The 10,891-nt window shown below is 39.5% G+C and overlaps 1 long non-coding RNA gene across 1 annotated transcript; it reads left to right on the forward strand.

The window, feature by feature from the left end:
* Nucleotides 1-1,380: 1,380 nt before the first annotated feature.
* Nucleotides 1,381-4,587, forward strand: LOC134929271 (uncharacterized). The gene is made up of 3 exons (XR_010178433.1): nucleotides 1,381-1,440; nucleotides 2,459-2,621; nucleotides 3,718-4,587. It is a non-coding gene; the product is annotated as an uncharacterized LOC134929271 (long non-coding RNA).
* The last annotated feature ends 6,304 nt before the right edge of the window (nucleotides 4,588-10,891 follow it).

Genomic DNA, 10,891 nt, shown 5'->3' on the forward strand with positions numbered 1-10,891 from the left:
GCGTAACTAAAGTGGGTTTAAGGGGTGCCATTGCTATGGGGCCCAGCGGCTCAGTGGTGCCTGGACCCAGGTTATAAACTTGCATACCAATTTCCCAGATTTGCCTGCTTAGCTTGTGTGTGTAGTGGATGTTATAATGCTAAGGGTGAACTGTAATGTGTTATAATTTCAACTAGAGGCCACTGTAATGTTATACAATATGAACTGGAGGACACTGTAATGTGTCATAATTTGATCTGCTCATTGCAATGTGGAGGACACTATACTCTTACTTAAAGGTGCAGACTCCTACAGCTTGGACTAGCATCCTCCCACCTGCTCTTGGGTGTTTTTAATTAGTCTAAGGTCCTTGCATTTGCAGACTACATATTGGAATAGGCACTATGAATGGTAAATCCTGGGTAAATTTATATAATCTGTCAGTATTAGGAATGGTTTTGGAGCGTGTGATCCCCTGGGTTGGTGTATTCGGGCTGCTCAAGGCATCATTATTGCAATGTTTAATCTAACACTTATTAGCACCCAAACTGCTTTATACTAATGTAACACTTTTTAATGCCTCAATTATTACTTCTCACCTATGTAACATTATTAGCACATAGCTGCTACTTCTTATTAATGTAACACCTTCTAACACTTTAACTTCTCACTAGTGTGATACCTTGGAGCAGTTGGGCTCTGGACTTGGACCTTAGGAATGTTAGGGACCCACCTGATGAGGTCACCTGGATGTGGTAGGCGAGCCCATTTTTTTTGCCCAAAAATTATATTAAGACCCTCAATTTTACTATTTGTTAAATTGCAGACGTTATTATTAAAATTGTTCTGATTACCAATGTTCATAGTGTTTGGAGTGTGCACCTGCATTTTCACTTTTTTTCTGTGTGGAACTACAAGTTTCAGCATAGTAGAACCTCTTGTTATATTTAGAATTAGGCTGTGCAGTCCCCCTCCCCCCAATAGTGCTGTGTGTTTGCCAGGGACAAAACTTTTAAGAGACAAATCTTTATTAAAAATGAACATTAACATTACAGAAATTTCCCACATTTTTACAGTATGTCCTATTTCCAATATATTTAGCATTTAATTGAGCCTGCTAAGCTGTGAAACGCGTGATCTTTCTCCCCAATTAGGAAATACAGAAATAGATTTTCTGTTGCTTGCATGAATCAGTCATGTACTGATGTGTTAAATCTAAGATTGATGTGAATGGGAAAAAGGGATTTTTCATTCTGTCAATCTGTATTGTGCTTCAGCTGTCATTCAGGCACTTTGAGCGACAATAGTTATACATTTGCTGTAACTGAACACAGACAGTGTAGAAAGTCTTTTTATTTGTTTTGTCTTTGTTTCCTTTGGATGTCAGCCGCATTGGGGAGATAAATCTCTTTTACAAGACAAACCATATCAAAACACGCAAGAGAGCAGAACAGAAACCAGGTACAGAAAGAGTCACTATAATTTTTCTGCCTGCTCGTGAATTAATACTTCCCAGCCGTGATGTCATTATGTGAAATGTTAATTTAATATATATTACAGTGGTGAAATACAACCTTTACTATTGCCATAAATTAAGACACGTCAATATGGACTAAACTAATGGTTACAGTATCCACTTCTTTTTTCTTGTAAATCAAAGAAAGTAAAAAGCAAATGCATTTACAAAGCAACATAAAATGTTACAATTATAGTTTTACTTTAAGATAAGCCACTGTATAATATGTATGTATGTATATATGTATGTATATATGTATGTATGTATGTATGTATGTATGTATGTATGTATGTATGTATATGTACATAGATAGATAGAGAGATAGCTAGATAAATAGATACATTTTTATTTATTTGTCTCTTTATTAACTGAAATGCAATATACCTGAAATATAATACAAAGGTCAGGAGGCAATATTGTGCCAAAATCACATATGGAAAAAAGTTTTATTCAACTATTGGGGGTATATTTACTAAAGGTTGTTTTTCAATGATTTGTATTTATTTCTAATGATTAAAACCAATCTAAAAAGATGTTGTGCTTTGGCTAAACACACACATTTACTAATGGTTTTAATCGATTTCAAATAGATGAAATAGACCTTCAGTAAAAATAACCCAGGTGTGAAGGGGAGCATTGACCAATAGCAGACAACTTCCAATCACTTTTACCAATACACCCCATAGACATGCTATTAGTCTGTAGGTATTTGGAATGTTTTGAGCAAACACAAGCTACATTATCCACAGTAGCTACAGTGCTTGTCCAATATTCCCTATAATACCCCAGTTTGTTTACCACCATACTGTACTTGCTGTTTTCTGTCAGCTATTTAAGATGTTGAGAGTCTGCAAGTAATATTGTGATGTGGTTTGTATTATTATAGGTAATCACAACATGTGTAATGATGATAAGAAATCCTCTATTTTCCATCTGTAACTACATTTTAATGTGTTGCACAAGGTTACTTCTACAGACATAAATGAAGTTTAACAAAAAAAGAAAAAAAGACATCCTCTCTCTCTTTTTCACATGGACAACTCACCTCCCATTTCTTTCCTGATCACATCCCAGGCCACATGGATAATGGTGGTCCATATAAGAAGTAATCTCAGGATGGAAATTGGTAAAACTAGGGTAAACTGTAATGGATTATAGCATACTATTTATTGCCATGCATCTATCTATCTATCTATCTATCTATCTATCTATCTATCTATCTATCTATCTATCTATCTATCTATCTATCTATCTATCCAATATATATGTATATATATTTGTTCTTCATAGGCTCCTACTCTGCTTGGCTTGATGGATGTGGACCAAACTTTGTACACAGACCCTTCATTATACAATTTAAAATACTGGCAGGGTTTAAAGTAAAAAATGTATCCACCACTTTCACGACAAGGGCAAAATATCTGATATATATATATTTTTATATGTATATGTATATACAGTATATATTTATATCTATTTAATTGGTCCGTTTGTTTATGTGGTTATGAATTCGGACACCCCTGTACTGATTGGAATGAAACCAATGCGGGCAGTTTTTAAGGGGTGAACTATATGGGATACAGTCATTAGGTCGACAAGACTTAGGTCGACAGTCATTAGGTTGACCACTATTGGTCGACATGCATGAGGTTGATGTTGTCACTAGGTCAACATGGTCATTAGGTTGACATGAACTAGGTCAACATGGAAAAAGGCCAACATGAGTTTTTCAATTTTTTTTCATTTTTTTAACTTTTTCATATTTTACGATCCACGTGGACTACGATTGGAAATAGTAACCTGTGCCGAGCACAGCGGTAGCAGAGTGAGGCACCTTGCGTGAAGCACATGCGAGGGGACACAGTGCACTAATTGGGGTTCCCCGTCACTTTACGAAGAAAACAACACTAAAAAAAGTAAAAAAAACTCCTGATGACCTTTTTCCATGTCGACCTAATGCACCATGTAGACCTAGTATCCATGTCGATCTTAATGCATGTTGACCAATAGTGGTCGACCTAATGACTGTCGACCTAAGTCTTGTCGACCTAATTACCCATACACAAAATTTATTAAAATCTAGCACTATGTAGATAGTGGCAGCTGAAAAATAAAAGAATGTTAATAAAACAGTATTTTTAAAATAAAAAATAATTTAATTACATTTCATTGTCTTGTTCATTTCAAGCTGCTACACGCTATAATACATATTTATTTTACAGTATTCAGGGGGCTTAGTGTCCAGTCGGACCTCACGGCTGAATGTGACGTACAGAAATGTGACCCAGGGAGCCTGTTCTGGGCATTCCACTGGATGGATTTGGAAGAAGACTTCACAGAGTGGTAACATTGGATCCCAGAAGACATACTAGGGGTTTGGGGTCCTGGTTGGACCTCCTGTTGGTGTACCCTGGTCAGAACTTTGACACAGGGAGCCTGTTGTGGGCCTTCCACTGGATGGATTTGGATGAAAACTTTAATGAACTGTAATAATTTAAAATACATTTATGTTCACTATTGTTCTTGTACTGTGTAGAATTTACTGCATGCTTCAGCACCTCCCACCACCATCACTCATTACAATTCTATCCCACTGAACTCACTGTATGGCTCACCACCTCCCCCTCCACCATCATTCACTTCTATTCAGTGCCACCATGTACTATGACCTGTAATGTATACAATACAATGTCTATAGCGGTTTAGCGCAAAATGCAGCTGGGTGGCATATCATAAAAAAAATTATTTAATCCTTTTTCCTGTATTGAAGATAAAAAGAAACAAACAAAAAATGATTTACACAATATTATCGCCCCTTTCCAACCCTTGAACTCGAGGCTCCGGCTATGTAAAGCACTCACCTTACAAACTCTGCCAATCTCAGCTGGAGATTGTAATGCAACTTTCTGTCCAGCAGATGTCGCTTTTTCTAAACTGCACAGCGCATGCGTCAAATAGTCAACTATGCTTCTGAAATGCCACCTGTTGATTGGCTGATGGAACCTGTCATTCATTACACTATATAGTAACACTGAACTGCATTTTGTCATGAATGCAGAGCTGCAGTTGAGTGGAATAAAGGATTAAATCACTTGGTGTGTACCCTTTGTAATCTTGTATTTTAAACATCACAGGGCTGTCCCTACTGCACAGTTGTGTCTGGGTTATTGATTACACAACCTATAAAAAGCTCAAACTTTTTTTTATGTAAGGAGTGATACAAAAATATGTGTCACTATTATCAATTTCATGCTTTCAAGTGTTTTTGGCACAAAATTCAACATAAGTAAACATACTGAAGATAGTATTAGTTACCCATTACATGCCAGATTGTATATTGACAATACACAATTCATGTTTCTAACTTCATTTGATTATTATATGAGTGCTTTATGTTATATCTTTAGAAAGGTGGTTGGTGTTTGTTATAAATACAATATGGTGTTTTAAATATGACAAGAAGAGGGATATATATATATATATATATATATTACAAACTGATATGTTCTGTGTGTGTCAGACACAGGTATATTTTACCAGTGCCGTAGCTAGGCATTTTAGTGCTGTGTGCAAGAAACGACAGTGGCGCCCCCCCCCCATGTAAGATAGGGCGTTTATAGGGCGTGGCTTCACGGGGAAGGGGCTTGGTCACAAAATAATAGCAATTCATACTACGGTGCACAGTAGTCTACATTATTCAAATTACGCTGCACAGTAGCGCCACTACACCAGGTAGAGCTCCATTTATACATTACAGCAGACAGCGTCCCCCTTTTTACACATTACAGCAGACAGTCCCCCTTTTTACACATTGCGGCAGCCAGTCCCCCTTTTTACACATTGCGGCAGCCAGGCCCCTCTTTACACATTGCGGCGGCCAGTCCCCCTTTTTACACATTGCGGCAGCCAGTCCCCCTTTTTACATATTGTGGCAGCCAGGCCCCCTTTTTACACTTTACGGCTGCCAGGCCCCCTTTTTACACATTGTGGCAGCCAGGCCCCCTCTTTACACATTGCAGCAGCCAGGACCCCTTTTTACACATTGCGGCAGCCAGGCCCCCTCTTTAAACATTGCGGCAGCCAGTCTCCCTTTTTACACATTGCGGTAGCCAGGACCCCTTTTTACACATTGCGGCAGCCAGTCCCCCTTTTTACACATTGCGGCAGCCAGGCCCCCTTTTTACACATTGCGGCAGCCAGGACCCCTTTTTACACATTGCGGCAGCCAGGCCCCCTTTTTATACATTGCGGCAGCCAGGACCCCTTTTTACACATTGCGGAAGCCAGGCCCCCTTTTTACACATTGCGGCAGAGGGTGTCCCCCTGAGAGAGAGAGAGAGAGAGAGAGAGAGATACTTACCTTCTCCCCGCTGACAGGCTCCTCGTGCTGGCATCTCCCTCTCGGTGCAATGCAGTGCGGTGAGAAGGAGGAGGAGGGAGGGGGATTGGAGCCGCAGCAGCGCTATTTGATTGGTAGTAAGCGCCGCTGCAGCATCCCCCTCTCCTTCCGTATTGGTTGCCTGGCGCTGCTGTGGATGCTGGGATGAAGGAACCGCATTCCAGCATCCATAGCAGCGCCGGGCAGCCAATACAGAAGGAGAGGGGGATGCTGCAGCGGCGCTTACTACCAATCAAATAGCGCTGCTGCGGCTCTCTGCTCCCCCTTCCTCCTCCTCCTTGAACGCTGCCCGGCGCTGGTCTCTTCTCCCTCCAGCGCGGCGCACACAGCAGCCAGAGGCGGCATGTAATGAGTCAATTTGACTCATTACATGCCGCTGGCCGTTGCGCCCTCAGGGCAACTGCGCTGTGTGCCAAGCCCACTTGGCACACACGTAGTTACGGCCCTGTATTTTACAAGCAAGGGCAATGTTTAATCCCTGGATCTACATTTAAACACCCGGATGTATGTAAACATACATACAAGATTTACGAAATCCACCAAGTTCTGAACTGTTCTTCTAGATTTGTAATATACTATATAACGTGCCCGTGTTGTAAATACTATATAGGTATGACTAGTCGCATGTTTAAAGAATGAATGCCACTGCATCATTCCACCATTTCAAAGGCCTTGTCTGGAGAAGACATTGATCAACCAGTAGCTCGCCATTACAAACAGTAATTACACTCATTGGTGGCTTTACGCTATCAAATTATAGACCAAATCGCATTGATGCCAAGAGGTGGGGACAAAATAGCTGCCTTAAACAAACTGGAGTCAAGATGGATATAAAGACTTAATATGATTCAATTACATGGGTTGAATGAAAAAATTAATTGGAAAACTTTTTTAATCAAGTACTATAGATAGGGATCCGGTCTCTAGGTCGACACTATCTAGGTCGACCCCTATTGGTCAACAGTAACTAGGTCGACAGGGTTTCTAGGTTTCATCCATCAGCAACAGGACTTGATGGAGTCCTGTTGCTGACGGACGAAACACATTGGAACTACCTGCAGACATCTCCTTTTATAGACAGATAAGCTTCATACAATTTTTAATCCTGTGCTCATGCCTTCCAGCCATTCTTATGGACAGAAAAGCTTTATATAATTTTTTATTCTGTACGCATGTTATTCAGCTATTTTATGTTTTCTTATGTTATTATGTGTATTAAATTTTTGTGTTTTTAATATATACACTGCTCAGACTGCATATTGATTGTGTTTTGGGAATAAGCTGGTTCCCTAATTAGGCCTGTAACATTACGCAGTGACATAATATGGAATCTTAAAATGGTACACACTATGTTTTCTTTCTTCTGTTTTATTCACATGTATTAAGCCACAAAAAGAGTGCTGCTTGAGCAGAGCTTCTCTTGTTACCAGATAAGCGACCTAAGCCAGTTCTTATCATCCCTTTCCTTTATAGCTTCTCTCCCCTTGATATACTCACTACATTCTTGGGCGCTTGTATTCACCAATTCTCGCAACAATATATATATATATATATATATATATATATTTATTACAAACTGATATGTTCTGTGTGTGTCAGTATTCAAGGGCAATGTCCATTGTCTGGTTATATGAGACAGACCAAAACAAGACAAGTGTTTGGAGTTGGACATATGTCAACATAAGAATCCTTGCTGTCTAATACTGGTACAATTGTTCACCTTGTGCCTTAAATCCATATAATCCATGTTAATCATTGTATATAATATGTTATTTCTAACACTCAAAATTGAGGCAACAGTGCCCCCTACTGTTTCTTAGCATTTATGTATATTTCCTAATTTGTACTTTGTACATATGAAATAAGCTTAATCAGGAGTTCTCCAGCCTATATAAGATAGAAATTGTCAATGTTAAATCAGCCTAGAAAGTCTGGATGAACATTGACTGCAGAAGTGACAGGATGATCTGAATATACCTTAGCCTCTAGACGCAGAGGGTGAGACTTCTGAGTATGCTGATGTGATTGCTGTATTCAACATCTGCTGAATTGATCAATTACCTTAGCTAAGTATACAATAAATTCATACACTGTATTTATAGATTGAAGCTGTTTGTTAAAGTACTTTTCTGGGAATCCACCCATTTGGTTCTCCTCAAACTTAACCCACCTGTAACAGTATTTCAAATGTGTTTTTTTTTAACTTATATTATATTTATGTAATAAACTGTGGTTATAGGGACTACTGAAAATGATTATTATCTTATACCCACAGCTCAGGAGCAGGCCTTGCAATGGGGAGAGGGGGGGTGTCTAAAGATGTACCATGCCCCGTTATTTTGTAGGGCTCCAGTGGGGTCCACAGATAGGCCAAGTCTCTCTCTCACCACATATTATGTCATATGCATCTCTCCGCAATAAACAAAAAAACTTCATTGTACCGGCGTTGGCAGGAACAACAATGCTTCAGTGAGTTTCTCCCGATGGGTCCCATATCTGTCTGTTCTCTACTGAACATGCAGCTGTGCACACAGCAGTGAGAAAGACTTGGGCTGAAGAGAAAGAAGTATGCTGGAGAAATACTATGGGGGCTGTTTGGACTGATGTCGCAGGAGCTAGTTGGAGGAATGCTTCGGAGATCTGGGGATGGTGGCCCTAAAAAAATGGGTGTACCAGACCTTATTATTTCTGTTGATGGCCTTGCTCATGAGTACCAGAAGAGACCCATTGTTCAGAATGGAGCAGGAAGTTTTTCAGAGAAGGAGCCACGTTGTTTTTTTCCCTATCTCCCCATAGAAGCCTTGCTGATAGTTGGAACCAGCCCAGGATAGCTTGTGCCTCTTACCACTCTAGTAGAGGAATCCCATTTTAATTGTAATTTTATTTGATTATCAACCAGACCAGTCAGCCTAGCATTTGGGGATTTGGAAAAAGAAGCCATGTTAACCATCTTTTTATTTAATCATTTATTTATTTATATATTTGCTAGTGGAGTTTTTCCTATCCATTTCATTTTGAGAGTCTAACAACAAAATTCACATAAATAAGCAATTAAAAATAATTGAAAAAGTTATTTGGCATTTGCCTTTGACTCCTTCAGAATTTAATATGAGTGCTTTCCTGGACAATCTGAGGGCATGCTGCATGTCAGCCTCAGAAGTATGAGGAATTATTATGTGCATTTTTACATGTAGTGTGCACGTGAGTTTTTGTTTATACAATCGCACCAGTGGGTGACTGTTTAGAGCTAGTAGGAGTAAAAGTATGCGTGGTAATAATTATTGCTTTTAAGTTACTGTAAACTCCAGAGTTTGAGGAGCATTCTAGATTGCATTTAGGAATTTTGGGGGAAATAAAGTACCAATCAATCAGCTTCTATTGTAATTGCCATGTTACAGGCTATATTGGAAAAAATTACAGGAGATTTGTTTGTACTTTATCTCTCTCCATTTTATCTCTCTCCAAACTTTGATAAAGTTTCCCTCCATATACTACTGCAAAAAAAGAGAAAATAAAAACGTTTAGAGACATACAGTAAGTAAGTGGAAAAGGCAGCTAGGGTCCAATAAGAAAAAAAAAGAGAAAGGAACAGCAACCAACTGAAAGCTTAAAATATTGATAAGCTAAACAAAATCTGACATTTGAAAGGTGGAACAGATTGTTTTCTTCTGCAGGAGTAAAGAATTGCTTCATCTGAAATTCACCATTGCAATGAGGGTTCAAATTCACTAGGTACAGTACCACGGCCTCAGTACTGGTAAGAAACATACATGTCCAGCTTACAAAAAAGATACTGTATCTGCATTGTATGTGGGTTAGACATTTACTTTAAGCAAAACCTAGTAACATATGCAGCCTAATTCTGAGTCACCTGCAGTGGTGGTTGCTGCCCATTAGCTGCAGCACAGACCACACATAGAAAGGGGAGGGGGCAATAGTTAACACATATAAACATACCTGTAAAGTAGTATGTAAAAAATGTATTGGCTGCCTGTCCCTGCCTGGGGATCAGCAGTGCTGCTGTTTTGCAGCCGCCGCTGCACTCAGCTTGTGCTTACTTTATAAACCAGTTCCCAGACTCCTGTGTAACTAGCCAATGGGAGTCTGGAGAGCAGGCTTGTTATATAGGAAGTATACTTGCCTACTTTTGATAAAACATTTCAGGAAGACTGTGAAAGTAACACCTATTAACGCAGACATGTACTGCTACATCTTAGAGGCATCTCATAAAAATTACTACATCCATATGTAAATGAGCCCCACAGTTAGTAAGATCTACTTGTTGAATAAAATATGCTGATATTTTTCAGGATTGTATTTTGTTTTACAAGAGGTTCCATATACTGTAAATGACCATAGGAAACCTTATTTAAAATGCATGTAGCAATATGGATTATTGTGCCTTGTAACCAATGCAGGGAAATGGCACTCATGAGCCCATTTGAATGTATGTATCTCTGATTCCCCCCCCCCCTCCCTCAAAAAAAACAAACTGTAACAGCTACATAATGGGAGAAAGGTGCAATCAGTGAGATTGCTGGTCTATTCGGGGTGTCAGGAAGTTTGCTACTATTTCAGGGAGTCTCCTGCAGAATGCGGGATGGTAGTCAACTAAGGTAGGAAGGACAAGCTAAGTGCTGCGTCCCAATTGCATTGGCAGTAGCTGTGAAGCACAGTGTTGCTACTGATCCCCAGGGAAGCTGACAGTGGGCGTTATTTTGCAAATTTTTGCAAATTTGTTTAGTTGCAAACGTGTCATTACATGAAACTCCACCTCTGAGTGGAGTAGTAATGACGGGGAGAAGGGGGAGCACCATGAAACACTTAAAGTACCTTGGCAGGTGCCCCGTGTGACCACACGCATCGCCCGCCACAAGAAACTGTACTTCCTACTGTAGGAATATCTGTCTTACCTATAGGAAAACATAATTAACCTAGCTAATCCATGCTTCAAAGTTTAAACATAGGAATAAATGTTAGCAAATACTGCCACACAG

The sequence above is a fragment of the Pseudophryne corroboree genome, chromosome 5, assembly GCF_028390025.1.
Source record: "Pseudophryne corroboree isolate aPseCor3 chromosome 5, aPseCor3.hap2, whole genome shotgun sequence".
Classification (NCBI taxonomy): Eukaryota; Metazoa; Chordata; class Amphibia; order Anura; family Myobatrachidae; genus Pseudophryne; species Pseudophryne corroboree.